Source organism: Haliotis rufescens, unplaced genomic scaffold, assembly GCF_023055435.1.
Source record: "Haliotis rufescens isolate VD_foot unplaced genomic scaffold, xgHalRufe1.0.p SCAF_12, whole genome shotgun sequence".
NCBI lineage: Eukaryota > Metazoa > Mollusca > Gastropoda > Lepetellida > Haliotidae > Haliotis > Haliotis rufescens.
This window is the reverse complement of record NW_025963802.1, coordinates 3,498,882-3,516,613: the sequence shown is the minus strand read 5'-3', so window position 1 is coordinate 3,516,613 and position 17,732 is coordinate 3,498,882. Positions and strand designations below refer to the sequence as shown.

At 41.6% G+C, this 17,732-nt stretch overlaps 1 protein-coding gene across 3 annotated transcripts in view; it reads left to right on the top strand.

Annotated features, from left to right (window-relative positions):
- Positions 1–17,732, top strand: part of LOC124138083 (QRFP-like peptide receptor) — a 163,969-nt gene that overhangs the window by 127,734 nt on the left and 18,503 nt on the right. For 2 of the 3 annotated variants that reach the window (XM_046504603.2, XM_046504602.2), the window contains exon 2: positions 17,541–17,701. The gene's annotated coding sequence lies outside the window, so the exon portion shown is untranslated. Of the gene's footprint in view, positions 1–15,841; positions 15,894–17,540; positions 17,702–17,732 lie in introns of those variants that run through there. The other variant, XM_046504604.2, reaches the window with a different exon arrangement.

Genomic DNA, 17,732 nt, shown 5'->3' with positions numbered 1-17,732 from the left:
GCGTGACGAGTGAACGCTTCAACCACTAAGCTACCCGACCGCCTCTCCACAAGACTGTATGACAAGAGGATGACCTTTCCAATAGTCAACTTTCCCTTTATATGGAGCAATATTCCAGCAGCTCCAGCCTTTGGTGTTTACATTTCGCATTTTTATAGAAACAACCGAGCATGCTCTTTCTACCAAGATTTCAAAGAGCGTCATACGACTCCTGCTCAGAAGTTGTTTCATCAAGGTTACAACATTCAAGACCTCAGTAAAGCTTTCAAAACCTTCTTTGGCAGACATGACATCAGTGACAAAAATGATGTCCGATGCAATTCCCTATTTTTGACTTGTGTATATGTTCCAATGTTTTTTTTCTGGTGAAGAATTGACTTGCCTTGCATGTGTTTGTGACGGGTGCCACCCGTGGGGCAGGATACGCTCACCTTTTCGCGAACACCTGGTATCATTACTTGTTGAAAGTGATTCAGAAATACTTGCTCATGAAATAGTCGGAATTGTACAATCGACAGCTTTATGCAGAAATTTCCATTTGATATGGAAAGGGTTTTGTCGCTTTACTACCCTTTTCGTCAACACTTGTGTCAATGATCCATTCATATAAGACTCATCAATATTTTGCCTTGGAATCTGCTTCTGCAGATAATCAAGACTAATTGTTCTCTGGTTTTGACGATTTTTATTAACGTGAATGACCATCGTTTGACCCGTCTACAATCACAAGAAGGGCAGCTGGGTAGCCTAGTGGTTAAAGCGTTCGCTCGTCACACCGCAAACCCGGGTTCGATTCCCGACATGGGTACAATGTGTAAAGCCCATATCTGGTGTCCTCCGCCGTGATACTGCTGGAATATTGCTAAAAGCTGCGTAAAACCATACTCACTCACTCACTTCATCACAAAAAACTGATCCGGTGTGTTCCAATAACAGATTTATCCCGATTCTGATCATTGGTCTGTCAGGGCCATGCCATCAACGATCCTGGGCTGTGCCCACGTCAGTGAACGTCCACAACCTATGTCAGGCTATCGTTCTATATTATGCTGGCACGTCGTGGTATAACTGAAATACTGCTCAAATCAGAGTAAAAAACATCTCACTCACTCACTCGAGCTGCAATGGCAACTAAAGATAAGCCAGTAAGTCACAAAGTTATTGTTTGAATATCATTTCCCTTCCAAAAGAAAGGATTCATGTTGCAAAGTAGCGCATGGGAAATACGTATGATATGGTAATGGAAGTTATATACAGGTTTTATGTTTCAATAAAAAGCTTTTTATCTATCATTCATAACAATATTTATAGTTTTCCAAATTTTTATCATTATCTGTATAGATAGTGTGGATGTGATGGCCGACGTCTCCCGTGATATTGATACTATGGATAATGGGCATTCAGCAATCATAAATCTACTTCTAGCACTTAATCTGTGACGATAAGCCGAAAATGATCACAAGGCATTAAGAAAACCATAACATTGTAAAACTCCGGTAAATAAACAGAGCATTAACAAAAAACGAATGCAGGGATGACACGTTCTTCTCAACAAATGTTTTCAAATTTGCAATATCTTTTCATCTGAAGATGGAAGTGCAGTAAACAGGTGGCTATCTGACTTGCATAATAGAAAATATTGGATACGTGTCTTATCACATTTAGTGCTGATTCCAAATCTGTTTTTTAACCATTCCGATGCTTAAAGAGCAAGGCATATCAACAACGCTGCTATGGCAACAGGATTTAATTATAAGTTGACATTTTGTTGCAGGATTTAATCACATATGGAAATAATATTGCTGCAGTTGTACTAACACGTCTATTATGTTATTATTTCTTGACTTTATGGGAGCATAAATGGATACACGAAGGCGTTCTTGTTAGCTTCTTAACCCACGTAAAACACTGTAGCAGGTTATTTCAAAGACCCAATAATTGTAAAATATTTTCATGTTTGCATAACACTTCAAGTTTCAGCTTTAAACAGAACGTCTAAAGTTCACCAGTGTAACGAGAGTTGATTGCTTTAGGAGAACAGTTTTAATAAAGTATACTGATACTTAAAGGAAATATTTGTCTACAAGCAAGAATAATTATCCATGCTTTGTAATATTATAGGACCTTGCCAATAACAAAAAACAAGCTTGAGGATATGGATCAACTCGCCCTTTCGGCAGAAACATTACTGCCTCGGGACTATTATCTTACTATTTATCTTTGTATGGATTATTAATGGAGTACAGATATTTAGAATTTAAAAATAGATACCTGATTGAAATTAATATTTTCGTTTGACGCAACATCAGAAGACTGACATTAAGAAAATATATATGAAAACTAATGAGAATAATAACATACTGTCATATATATATTGAAAAAAACGACACATCTAACGATAATAATTTAAATATGCCATGAAGTAGTTTTTGCAGGAAAGAATAATATGGTTCAAGTGGGTGATTCATGGATGTTAAATCTTCATCTGCATAGTGGCGCTTCCGAATGGAACGTGAAAATGTTCTGGACTCTTAAGCCAGAGACAATGGAGGCCATGATTAGGTGGAAAGTTTATCCTTCACGCCGTATTATTTTCACTGATAAAAGACGAACACAAACAGCATTTTAAATCGAACAAACGTAACTGATCACTGTCAATGCATGAGAAGATGCTTCTTTAACAATTAGGAGCCGCTGACTGACCTACAGGAGTAAGGAGTCCACTGTCCATGAAGGAGGTGCTTCTTCATCAATCAGAACTTGTAACCGTTAATCTACAGGAGTAAGAAGTCCACTGTCCATGAAGGAGGTGCTTCTTCAGCATTCAGAACTTGTAGCCGTTAACCTACAGGAGTAAGAAGTCCACTGTCCATGAAGGAGGTGCTTCTTCAGCATTCAGAACTTGTAGTCGTTAACCTACAGGAGTAAGAAGTCCACTGTCCATGAACGAGGTGCTTCTTCATCAATCAGAACTTGTAGCCGTTAACCTACAGGAGTAAGAAGTCCACTGTCCATGAAGGAGGTGCTTCTTCAGCATTCAGAACTTGTAGCCGCAATAGCAGAAGCATAATACGCAGTTAGTACAATACTACCATTCATCACAACCCATACCAGCTCTCTACCCCCCACAAGCAGCATGGGTAAACAGTAACTGTCATGCTCATAACATGAGGAAAGAAACTCAGCGACTAACGCTGTTTTCAAAAACAAGCTTTATGGGGCTTGCAAAATCATAACTTAAGAGTGTTTGGTGTAGTTTCTTCGTAATTGTTCTGATTGCGGTGCCGTAACTATATTTCCGAGTGCACTGAAGATAAATATGAGAAGCCGAAGCGAGGTGGCTTTTGTCTTAACTGGTCAGAATAAGCTGGAAAGAAAAGAAACAGTGGTTACTTAATCTATCTAATTTCACAGCACATTTAATTCTGCTTACGCCTATTCTACTCATAACTGCCTGCTCAGCTCTAGGCGGGTCAAACCCAATCGAGTTGAGGGGATGGAGTGGGGGTTCTTCAAACGTCTCCATCAATGGTATTTCGTGCAGAGTAGGAAGCCACACAACACTTCCCCCATTAGACACTCCTTGGGGGACCCTGAGATTATCCGGGAGGCGGTGAATATTCAAATAAATTGAATTACGGCTCCCATTCATCAGTATTCCAGCTACCTCATGGCGGCCTGTACATAACCGACTTCCGACCAGACACACTTGTGGTTCTAGGAATGATCAACACCCGAAACAGCCACCCGAACCATTTAGTTGCCTCATGCGACAAACACAGACAGACAGACTTACTGTGTATTATAGTCTCACCTCAATAAAAATACATTGAGTATACAGTACAAATGCAAACTTTGAGCTACTTCCAAATCGAGTCACGAGAGACTATTAAATACAAGTATAAACAATTAAGATATTTGTAACATATACATTCAGTTAAATATAAATGTACAGTTATTAGTGGCTATATAAATAAGATTTTCGCCTTAAAAGTATAAAATTGCAGGTTTGGGCAGTAAGAAGGCAAACATCGGGGTTGGATAATGTTGAGCAACCAAGATCTTTCTCTAGCAAATAACGGACAGTTAAATAAGATATGATATTCATCCTCAACAACATTTTTTTACAGACTTTCATTTAAATCAGTCCCGTCATAACGCCCCGTTTCAACACGAATAGGGGCTACACCACATCTAAAACTTGCTGATGCTCTCCTGTGTCACCTGGGGATGTAACATTCTGCATCATATACAATTCTGAAATTACAAAATAACCTCAATTTATACCCCCTGAGCCAGCACAACTGTGAGTCTGTGACACTTTTTGTCTCCACTGCGTATGCAAATAATCTAACATTCCACGTCTCTCATCTGAAACAACAAACTTTACATGCTTGTTGAACACAGGTCCCCGGGGACACAATCTAACCTAAAATCCAATCGGGGATTGTGATCAAAGTAAACTTGTTTGATTCCTCCTTTGTAATATGCGTAAAACCACACTCCACTGCACAGTATAAAATAAAATCCAATCAGAAAATAAATCGTGTGAGATAAATTGATAGGTCTGACAAATATGAACACGACCATTTCGCTTGCATTGATGTTTCGAGACACGATTAAGTCCCACATGGTGTCATTGTTCGCGTTTAAGAAGTCACAAACCAGCAATAATTCAGCGGTAGTCGTGGCATCCGTCAGTCTGTCTCCTTAACGAAGGATTACCCTGTAGATACAGGCAGCTTACCCTATTACCACAGTGCTATGAATAGACAGAGTAATTGTGTTGTAGTCCACGATCGACATGTGTGTCTGTGTGCCTCAGAGCCTTTGGAATCTTGAAACTATTGAAACCTACTGCAATGGACTCTTCAGAACAGGGGGACCAGTGGGCTCCGATTTGGAGTCACTCGGTAATTCCAGGAACGTAGGTGATCGTAGGTTCGAATCCCAGAATGCAGGGATGACACGTTCTTCTCAACAAATGTTTTCAAATTTGCAATATCTTTTCATCTGAAGTTGGAAGTGCAGTAAACAGGTGGCTATCTGACTTGCATAATAGAAAATATTGGATACGTGTCTTATCACATTTAGTGCTGATGCCAAGTCTGTTTTTTAACCATTCCGATGCTTAAAGAGCAAGGCATATCAACAACGCTGCTATGGCAACAGGATTTAATTATTAGTTGACATTTTGTTGCAGGATTTAATCACATATGGAAGTAATATTGCTGCAGTTGTACTAACACGTCTATTATGTTATTATTTCTTGACTTTATGGGAGCATAAATGGATACACGAAGGCGTTCTTGTTAGCTTCTTAACCCACGTAAAACACTGTAGCAGGTTATTTCAAAGACCCAACCATTGTAAAATATTTTCATGTTTGCATAACACTTCAAGTTTCAGCTTTAAACAGAACGTCTAAAGTTCACCAGTGTAACGAGAGTTGATTGCTTTAGGAGAACAGTTTTAATAAAGTATATTGATACTTAAAGGAAATATTTGTCTACAAGCAAGAATAATTATCCATGCTTTGTAATATTATAGGACCTTGCCAATAAAATAAAACAAGCTTGAGGATATGGATCAACTCGCCCTTTCGGCAGAAACATTACTGCCTCGGGACTATTATCTTACTATTTATCTTTGTATGGATTATTAATGGAGTACAGATATTTAGAATTTAAAAATAGATACCTGATTGAAATTAATATTTTCGTTTGACGCAACATCAGAAGACTGAAATTAAGAAAATATATATGAAAACTAATGAGAATAATAACATACTGTGTTATATATATATATGTACACAAACATTCGTTTTCCGTTTTGGTATTTTCTTATTTCACCAAATGTTAAATGTCGTTGACAGCCTACGTGAAAATATCAATTAAAAAAACTAAGGAGTGCATACAAGAAACTTAGTGTTTTTTCTCTGTGTGTTTTCACGGAATGTTTAACTAAAATGTACGAATGAAACGTTCTCAGTTGACTTGTCCATGTGTTTTTCCGACCTTTTCTAACATGTTTGAAAAAAACGACACATCAAACGATAATAATTAAAGTATGCCATAAAGTAGTTTTTGCAGGAAAGAATAATATGTTTCAAGTAGATGATTCACTGATGTTAAATCTTCATCTGCATAGTGACGCTTCAGAATGGAACGTGAAAATGTTCTGAACTCTTAAGCCAGAGACAATGGAGGCCATGATTAGGTGGAAAGTTTCTCCTTCACACCGTCTTGTTTTCACTGATAAAAGACGAACACAACAGCATTACAAAATCGAACATAAAACTTAAGCTGACCACTGTCAAAGCATGAGTAGATGCTTCTTTAACAATTAGGAACCGCTGACTTGTAGCCGTTAACCTACAGGAGTAAGTAGTCCACTGACCATGAAGGAGGTGCTTCTTCAGCATTCAGATCTTGTAGCCGTTTAGCTACAGGAGTAAGTAGTCCACTGTCCTTGAACGAGGTGCTTCTTCATCAATCAGAACTTGTAGCCGTTAACCTACAGGAGTAAGAAGTCCACTGTCCATGAAGGAGGTGCTTCTTCAGCATTCAGAACTTGTAGCCGTTAACCTACAGGAGTAAGTAGTCCACTGTCCATGAAGGAGGTGCTTCTTCAGCATTCAGAACTTGTAGCCGCAATAGCAGAAGCATAATACGCAGTTAGTACAATACTACCATTCATCAGCTCTCTACCCCACACAAGCAGCATGGGTTAACAGTAACTGTCATGCTCATAACATGAGGAAAGAAACTCAGCGACTTACGCTGTTTTCAAAAACAAGCTTTATGGGGCTTGCAAAATCATAACTTAAGAGTGTTTGGTGTAGTTTCTTCGTAATTGTTCTGATTGTGGTGCCGTAACTATATTCCGAGTGCACTGAAGATAAATATGAGAAGACGAAGCGAGGTGGCTTTTGTCTTAACTGGTCAGAATAAGCTGGAAAGAAAAGAAACAGTGGTTACTTAATCTATCTAATTTCACAGCACATTTAATTCTGCTTACGCCTATTCTACTCATAACTGCCTGCTCAGCTCTAGGCGGGTCAAACCCAATCGAGTTGAGGGGATGGAGTGGGGGTTCTTCAAACGTCTCCATCAATGGTATTTCGTGCAGAGTAGGAAGCCACATAACACTTCCCCCATTAGACACTCCTTGGGGGACCCTGAGATTATCCGGGAGGCGGTGAATATTCAAATAAATTGAATTACGGCTCCCATTCATCAGTATTCAAGCTACCTCATGGCGGCCTGTACATAACCGAATTCCGACCAGACACACTTGTGGTTCTTGGAATGATCAACACCCGAAACAGCCACCCGAACCATTTAGTTGCCTCATGCGACAAACACAGACAGACAGACATACTGTGTATTATAGTCTCACCTCAATAAAAATACATTGAGTATACAGTACAAATGCAAACTTTGAGCTACTTCCAAATCGAGTCACGAGAGACTATTTAATACAAGTATAAACAATTAAGATATTTGTAACATATACATTCAGTTAAATATAAATGTACAGTTATTAGTGGCTATATAAATAAGATTTTCGCCTTAAAAGTATAAAATTGCAGGTTTGGGCAGTAAGAAGGCAAACATCGGGGTTGGATAATGTTGAGCAACCAAGATCTTTCTCTAGCAAATAACGGACAGTTAAATAAGATATGATATTCATTCTCAACAACATTTTTTACAGGCTCTCATTTAAATCAGTCCCGTCATAACGCCCCGTTTCAACACGAATAGGGGCTACACCACATCTAAAACTTGCTGATGCTCTCCTGTGTCATCTGGGGATGTAACATTCTACATCATATACAATTCTGAAATTACAAAATAACCTCAATTTATACCCCCTGAGCCAGCACAACTGTGAGTCTGTGACACTTTTTGTCTCCACTGCGTATGCAAATAATCTAACATTCCACGTCTCTCATCTGAAACAACAAACTTTACATGCTTGTTGAACACAGGTCCCCGGGGACACAATCTAACCTAAAATCCAATCGGGGATTGTGATCAAAGTAAACTTGTTTGATTCCTCCTTTGTAATATGCGTAAAACCACACTCCACTGCACAGTATAAAATAAAATCCAATCAGAAAATAAATCGTGTGAGATAAATTGATAGGTCTGACAAATATGAACACGACCATTTCGCTTGCATTGATGTTTCGAGACACGATTAAGTCCCACATGGTGTAATTGTTCGCGTTTAAGAAGTCACAAACCAGCAATAATTCAGCGGTAGTCGTGGCATCCGTCAGTCTGTCTCCTTAACGAAGGATTACCCTGTAGATACAGGCAGCTTACCCTATTACCACAGTGCTATGAATAGACAGAGTAATTGTGTTGTAGTCCACGATCGACATGTGTGTCTGTGTGCCTCAGAGCCTTTGGAATCTTGAAACTATTGAAACCTACTGCAATGGACTCTTCAGAACAGGGGGACCAGAGAGCTCCGATTTGGAGTCACTCGGTAATTCCAGGAACGTAGGTGATCGTAGGTTCGAATCCCAGATTCTAACCGATTATCATCCTCTGTCTGTTATCATCATAGTGGGGGGCACGGGTGGCCCAGTCGTCTAAGGCGCCGCGATTCGCTGTGCAGAGTTGCGTCCCTTAGGCACGCCAGAAACCTATGATTGTGGGTTCGAATCCCGGTTCGCCCCGATTATGTTTCTAGGTTTGTCAGCACAATACCCGTGCTCGTGGGTTTCACCGAAGTGGTAAACGTCTGAGACCTGCATCACTTCGGGCTTTCCTCCCACATTGAGCTGACACGCCGTGATATGACTGGAATACTGTTAAAAGCGGCGTTAAACCCAACTCACTCACTCACTCACCAGCATGCTTTTGCATGTACTTAAGAATTAAACCTTTCAAGGTCCTCGTTACACTGACACGGCAAGAGGTGTATTAATTATCCCAGCCACCAAGTGGAAGGGGGATATAGGAATGGGTGTTGTCCGTCCGTCCGTCCTTCCTTCTGTCCGTCGGTTCTTCACGTTTCGTTTCCGGAGCAGAACTCAAAAACCATGAGAGATATATTAACCAAACTTGGCGCATAGATAGATCTAGTGGTAAACTGGCGCCTTTGGATAGTTTGGGAGTTTTGAAAAAAATATTTTTCGTGTTTCCACAGCAACGACTTAGACTGAAAATGGCGGCAGTGCTCGTTTCCCGAGCAGATCTTGAAAACCGTACAATATCTCTTGCCTTGCACACAACGGGACATGTCATATTGGCGGGGGATATGAGTATTTCATGCTTGTTACATTTAAGAATAATATTCTAAAGAACAAGACGTTTATAGTAATCGCCCTGTCTGCACCAGAATGGCAGTAATCCTCAAATACAGATGTATTTACGTTGGCGGGTTCTGTTTGATATAGATAAGCACAAGGCAATCAATAACATCCAGATACTATACGGATTAACAGATCATCTTTAATCAACTTATCTAATGCATGAATCATAGATAAGGACAAGGCAATCAATAACAGCCACATACTATACGGATTAACAGATCATCTTCAATCAACTTATCTAATGCAATATTTTATCCACTTATATGTAATATAGGGTTGCATGTAGAATATCCAGATGTCATTTATAGTATATTTACATTCAGTACCACCATACAGCACAGACTATCATGAGATTAATGAAAGCTCACTTCACAGCGTCCTCAACCAAACATGTCGCCCGATGCGGCAAAGTGCGTGTTGTGGCTTTAACACCGTTTTGAACACCTTTTTTCAGTTTTAAGACGCCCGCTGTACCAAAGTAATAAAGGTCTTGAGGTTGAAAAACCATGCATCATAATGAAGGTGAATATTTTATTCGAACCAACGATCTTCAGATCCTTGTACGCCGAAGGGAAGGAATTCTGCACAGCGAATTGCGCCGCCTTCGACGCCTGGGCCATCCATTCCCCCACATACTGGAAACAGTTTATGCTATGCTAAGCTAACAATCAACATAAGCTTACAACCGACTCTGCTAAATGATCGCGGTTGTCACTCATATTGAACACAAGCTGGATTTTTATCTGGGCTGGAAATAATAGAATAAGGCCGAGAAGAGTATATTGTAGCCCTCTGTGTTTCATGACAACAAAGAAACTTTAAAGCTTAGTTATAAGACCTGAGGCAATGGTAAATTTCATTCATTTATTCATTGTTTTATAAAGAGGGACAACTTCGGATAAGTCTGACTTTTTAAATAGCATGTACGTATGCATATGATATGTGAATGATTTATCACGGTGATTTTTTCAAGTATCTCAAAATGCAAGCCCACAAAACAAGATTCCAACTGGCGACTAACGGGATCGGGTGGTCAGGTTCACTGACTTGGTTGATGCAGGTCATCATATCCCAATTCCGTGGATCGATGCTCATGATGTCAATCACTGGATTGTCTGGTCTAGACTGAATAATTTACAGACCGCCGTCATACAGCTGGAGTATTGCTGAATGCGGCGTTAAACAACAAACAAAGGACAAAGAAAGATTCCAACTGGGGTGGATTTGGGGTCTATTTAACCATTGCCATCTATCATCAATGGTTACACCCCTAATACTGACTGTATTCATATTATAGTAAAGATACTCATTTACATATACCCCGATAAACATAGTGCTAGATACCGGGATCGATCATCACCTTGACAAACTAATGTTCAGCCTCCCCAGCCAAGGAAAAAATAGAACTTTGTATGTAAATTATGGACTCTGGTGGTCAAGTTCGATCATCGTAAATGAGGACGGTTCTGTTTTCGTCAGTATTAAGGAGCCTTGCTGAAGTCAGCATGGTGTATAGTGAAGCTTGGAATGGTACAATTCCGGAAAAGATTGATCGTATCATTCCAGGCTTTCAAAGTGCACGAACTCCTTCCCTTCTCATGTACATTTACATACATGAGTGTAGATTATTAAGTTAAAACTTTGAACTTGAGACGCTGTTGCTATATTTTCGTAATTATGATCGCATTCTATTGCCGATCCAAACTAATTCCCGCCGGTATAATGCTAGCTTCCAGATCTCAGACAAACCGCAGATGGAAAAAAGGACCGAGAATTACGAGTTACGCCTCTTTGAAACGAACGACTGACGTCTTTTTTTGCACCCAAGAACGATATACGTAATCGAAACTTGTAAAACACTTCATTTAGTCGTTCTATTCTATTTCAGACACTCCGAGACATTAAAAATACAACGAAAGAGTGTCCCTCAAACTGGAGTGAGTGAGTGAGTTGGGTTAAACGCAGCTTTTAACAGTATTCCAGTTATATCGCGCCGTGGGAGCTTAATGTGGGAGGAAAGCCCGAAGTGATGCAGGTTTCAGATGTTTACCACTTCGGTGAAACCCACAAGCACGGGTATGGTGCTTACAAATCTAGAAACATAATCGGGTCGAACCGGGATTCGAACCCACAATCATACTCAGCACAGCGGAACGCGGCGCCTTAGACGACTGCCCCCCACCCCGCCTACTCAGGGTGGAATCATTTGTATAGAATGTAGATAAGATGATTCCTTGCAACTTGTTATCGTAGAGTCTTGGAGTTCGAACCTCTGTCGACCGGTTTTGATAAAATTTGAAATCAAAAGACACACGATGAGATTCTCTGCATCGCACGTCCACCTGATTAGACAGAAACCTCTTGTCCGAGTTCTTAAACATGTTTGGCTTAATGAGAAATCGCTTAGCATGACTATCAATACACTGTTACCCTCCTCGTCAACAGATGGAATTGGCCGTTATGTTTAGATAAGGCTTCTTCAAGGACGACAGGTCCTCTCTAGAACAAGGTCCTACATAATGTGTCGTGTTTGAGGTGGTCAATGTATACACTGACCCCAGACTACTTCCAGAGTCATCGGTACTAGGTCGGAAGAGATTGCCTGCAGTAAGCCCTGTGGCTTCTGTCGAATAATGGTACCGTCTTAACGAGATGTTCCGCGATGGTAGTTGAGGCTGAAAGTCCATGGAATCAGCTTGCTTGTTATTTTGGTATTCCATGACGCGCAGGATTAACATAGATATATTTCCTGGTCACCGACTTTGTAAAGATCATACTGGCGTTATGGAAGAATACACCCGCTGGAGATATGAAAGCTTCGTTGTTGAGAGCACTACGAACCTGGAGCTGGGGTATTGCTGTGTATTTCATGTATCGGCGACTCCTGCAGAACGTTTGTTTGTTTGTTTGTTTTGGGGTGTTTTTTTGTTAACGCCACACTCAGCAATATTTCAGCTATATGACGGCGGTCTGTAAATAATCGAGTCTGGACCAGACAATCCAGTGATTCACATCATGAGCATCGAGCCACGCAATTGGGATACGATGACATGCATCAACCAAGTCAGCGAGCCTGACCACCCGATCCCGTTAGTCGCCTCTTACGACAAGCATAGCCGCCTTTTACAGCAAGACTTGGTTGCTAAAGACCAATTCCCTATCCGGATCTTCGAGGGTCTAGAGAACATCTAGGTGGGAGGTACCGGCTCAGATATAGGTACATTTGTCAAGGCACAACAGACAGGATTACGTTAGAATAGCCGAGTTAAAGTCGACCTTGATCATACTATGATAAACTGGTGGAGATGAGTAGAGTCCTTGAGACGACAGCCGATACTTTATACTTGCATCTAATGGAATCTAGCTATCTTGGGAGTTGGTCTTTGATATATGTCAGTCATGGAATACAGCTGAATTTATACGAAAATGTCACTTTGTACTCACTCATATTAAATAGCAGAAACAAGCTATACCTCCATATCGTTCCTGTGATCAGTTATACCACGATGACGCGTCTATGATTGGCTATTCAATCATCATAGTCATGGGACCGGCTACATGGTGCTCATGTGGTTATCTTGTTCAGAGTCACGTGGACGGCTATACCTCCAGCACTGTCACGTAGTCAGCTTTACCACCAGCATTGTCATGTGGTCAGCGAGACAAAATTGGGTTTAAAGTCGTGTTTAAGATCATTGCACTAACATACTGCGCACGCATATGTGTTAGTTTGTGTTAGTGTGTTAGTGTTAGTGTGTTAGTGTTAGTGTGTGTGTGTGTGTTAGTGTGTGTGTTAGTGTGTGTTAGTGTGTGTGTGTGTGTGTGTGTGTGTGTGTGTGTGTGTGTGTGTGTGTGTGTGTGTGTGTGTGTGTGTGTGTGTGTGTGTGTGTGTGTGTGTGTGTGTCTTCTTGTACTAGTCCAGACTAATGGCGGTTTTATACTTCAAACGTGGTATTCCGCTGATCAGTCCTTATTTTAGCCCCTTAATGCCGAGCGCCAGGCAGGGTGAAAACAAGCACCACCTTTTAATGTCTTTTGGTATGGCAGTCTACCGACGTTCCACTCTCCCAGCACACGATCTTGTCGGCGAGCCAATCAGCAGAGTTGTGTGTCCAGCTTCACCTCCATGACGGACCACCGACGTTCCACTCTCCCAGCACACGATCTTGTCAGCGAGCCAATCAGCAGAGTTGTGTGTCCAGCTTCACCTCCATGACGGACCACCGACGTTCCACTCTCCCAGCACACGATCTTGTCAGCGAGCCAATCAGCAGAGTTGTGTGTCCAGCTTCACCTCCATGACGGACCACCGACGTTCCACTCTCCCAGCACACGATCTTGTCAGCGAGCCAATCAGCAGAGTTGTGTGTCCAGCTTCACCTCCATGACGGACCACAAACGTTCCACTCTCCCAGCACACGATCTTGTCAGCGAGCCAATCAGCAGAGTTGTGTATCCAGCTTCACCTCCATGACGGACCACCGACGTTCCACTCTCCCAGCACACGATCTTGTCAGCGAGCCAATCAGCAGAGTTGTGTATCCAGCTTCACCTCCATGACGGACCACCGACGTTCCACTCTCCGAGCACACGATCTTGTCAGCGAGCCAATCAGTAGAGTTGTGTATCCAGCTTCACCTCCATGACGGACCACCGACGTTCCACTCTCCGAGCACACGATCTTGTCAGCGAGCCAATCAGCAGGGTTGTGTATCCAGCTTCACCTCCATGAAGGAGCAATGATTCGAGCATGGAAGGTGTTGACAAAGCATGTCCACCTCAAGGCCGCGATGAATTTGTAAGCAAGATATTGTGCAGCCACCATCGGCCTGTGTCAGTCACCAGTGCCATCCCCCGAGCACCATATCCCCAAACACAATCACCCACTCACTCATACAACACACCACCAATAATTGCTCAGCTTAGCGTTGTTGGTCTTTGTTCCTTTGACCTGCCCATCGCCTTACGCCTCATGCATATGGAGGCCGATCAAGGACAAGTGTGATGTACTAACAGATGAAATCAAGTTCTGAAAGGTTCAATACCACATGGCGGATAAAATCGAAATATGGTACTTTGTTTGTGAACAGAGATCCCATGTGGGTTTGCCTAGCCTCGGAGAACGCTACAACTCCGGATTAGATCAACCAAGCCATGCATTCGCAGGGAGATACAAATCTGTACCAATTGCCCGGCAGCCCGCAAACTAAGCCAATGATTTAGTCATTTGATAGCCTTTCCCAGCATCTACATGCATATACGAGCATATACGACTTGACTTATCTAAAAGATCAGCTTCAAACACTTTCCTAAACTAAGGTATGAATTTAGATACAAATTAAGCCAATACACTTTGATGATAAACGAATTTCATGGCAGAGACAAAACTTAAATCTAAAAATGTTTCATCTGAAAAGGATATGCTCATCTACCTTGCTATATTTGTGCTGTAGCATTACTGCCGTACCGGAAGCCCTTCAAAAGGATTACTCGACCTGCTTCTCTCCCCAGGGGGCGCTCTCAACACTGACACACGTCAGTGTCACCTGACCATTCAGGAATGTTTCCTTTCTGCAACTACAGATAATTGCATCTAATCAGCAGTAATGGGCCCTACATCACACCCGTGTCTCTAGCATCTCCGTGGTTAGTAATGGATGTCATCTCAACAACTGAGGCACAGCTAACTTCCAAAGAAGTATATGAGTGCGGGCTACATTCTACAAAAACGGAAGATCGATCGCGTGGTTGAAAATAGCGAACAAATCTTTGAAATTTGATACGTGGATTTTTATCAGGATAATTCAAACTTAGTCAGTTCAAAATGTTGTTTCCCAAGAACTTGTTCCTCAATCTGGCTTAATTCTTATCCGCCTCTTAATGTAAGCATCACGGCTATGTCACGTGTACAAGATGTCTTGTTCAGTCCCAATACTACGGTCAAGTCACGTGCAGCGGGTGCCTTGTCTTCGTCTCGTGTACACAGCAATATCTGCTTGCACTTGTCCGGACTAGTGCCGGCTTCATAACGGTGGCCAACTGATCTCCCATGCCGAAGTTTTAACATGAATTGCCTTCTCGAACAGAGTATACTGACTCCGAGCCGGCCATCATCTTAAACCTGAACGACAAGCAGGGTTACAAGTTTTAAAGTTTTTTTCCCGGCCTTCCGAACTCCGGAAGATGCTCCTTCCACTCGACCACAGAGACTGGCCGGTTGTCATGGAAGCATATGAAATCCTTTGTTTTATTACGTTGTATAATTTCAGAGTGTCATAATGTCTGTCTCACAACTTTTGTTTGTTTGTTTGTTGTTTAACGCCGCACTCAGGAATATTCCAGCTATATGACGCGGTCTGTAAATAATCCAGTCTGGACCACACAATCCAGTGATTTACATCATGAGCATCGATCCACATACGATGACCTGCATCAACCAAGTCAGCGAGCCTGACCACCCGATCCCGTTAGTCGCCCCTTACGACAAGCATAGTCGCCTTTTACAGCAAGAATAGGTTGCTGACGACCTATTCTATCCCGGATCTGTCTCGCGCCTCTTTAGGTGAGTGCTGCGGAAATGTGCCGATAGCATTTATAAATTTATTTGCGCTGTCGATTAAGGTCTTTTCAGAGACGCATCGCTGGTTAAAAGTACATTTCCTGGCATCGAATGCTTCCGACAACTCGCCAATATCTTTTCACATAAAGGTATTCGCATAAGGAGGCCTGTGGCGACAGCTCGACACAACACATGCATATGGTTAAAGCTCCATACAGCAAGAAGACGTTCCAGGATAATAGATGAACTATTAAGTACTCACATCTCGTGCACCCTGAATGTTGATTTTTAATTTCAAAGAGTACAGAAAGAGTAAAGTTTCATGTTGTCGGGGAGAACTGTAAACATACGCTAACAGATGGCCTTCACAATCAGACCGTGTACAAAGACACTCCACTCCATACATCTTACAGAAACAGTGTTGTTTTTTAATCAATGATTAATGATCAGGTAAAATTTGAATTGTAAAATATAGCGTTCAGTTATTTTGTCGTGTTAAAATCAATTGAACATACCACTGCCTAAATCCAAAATCATTTTGAACAGTTTATTGTACATCAACGTTTGGAACACGTTAGATCGAAATAACCATAGACCAGAGAGAAATTAGGCCACAACAAATTAAGTATTTGTCGGAATCGATGTTACTGTTTTAACTAACTGACAATTCATAAAAAGAGGGGGTTAGGGTGGCCTAGCTGTTCAAGGCGCCGCCATTCGCCTTTGGCATGCCAGAAATTTATGATTGTGGGTTCGGATCGCGTATATATCCCGATCCACCCCGATAAGGTTTCTAATTTTGTCAGCACTTTGCTGTGGGCTACCACAAAGTGGTAAACGTCCGAGACCTGCATCACTTCGGGCGTTCCTCCCAAATCAAGATTACAGCCCGTGATATAACTGGAATACTGTTCAAAGCGGCGTTAAACCCAACTGACTCTCTCAATAGTTTAATGTTTCTGAAACACGAGGCAGTGACACATCCCATGACGTTCTGAGGTTCTTTAAATGCAATACTCCAGTGTATAGCTGTGGCTCGAACCTTGATATCAAAAGTGATAGATCGTGTTTAACGAATGCTCAACTGAATCAACTTAATGTCAGTAATGGGAATCGTTCAGAACATTTAACGTCATTCCCGATTCTGTTTTCGTTACAAGATCGCCTTTATTTCTCCACGCCTGTCGTATTCGTTCTTAAATCCGACACATGGCCGCGTTTACCTTGATCACACATGGTTAATGTACATGAACGCCATCCCAGGCGTTATATGTCTCCATTACGGGACGTATATGATACAGGTATAGCTTGTGGAATATTTACAGCTGACAGGAGAATCATAAAACATCTCCAACCATCGAGACGATGCTTAGTTTAACATTTTCACTTTGTTTCATTATGGTCATTGTGTTTAATTTGCATATCCACACTGGCTATAATTCCATGCATAAATGTTCGGAATAATTAGCATGTTTAATTTACACGACATCAACATTACTAACGCTGTGCTGTACTATCGTATACATGAAGAATAATGAACAGTCTATCACAGCTGTGTAGAGTTGCCCTACTTCCGTAGTCCCCAGCGACCGCGGACTATCATCTGTGACTACGACACCAACAGTTAATGAATATATATCCTGTTTATAGGACCAAGCGCTCCCAGGATCCCTGTCCAATTCCAAGGCTGCTAAATCAAACTCATGTGACGTCTGGTGCAGGAGGAGTCAGCTACAGTCAAGATAGGAAGCTCTCTATCCCTGCGGAGTTTAATGACGTGCGCCCTTCTTATGGATTGAGTGATTCTCGTGGTATGTGGCATTTTTGTACTTTCACTTTTCT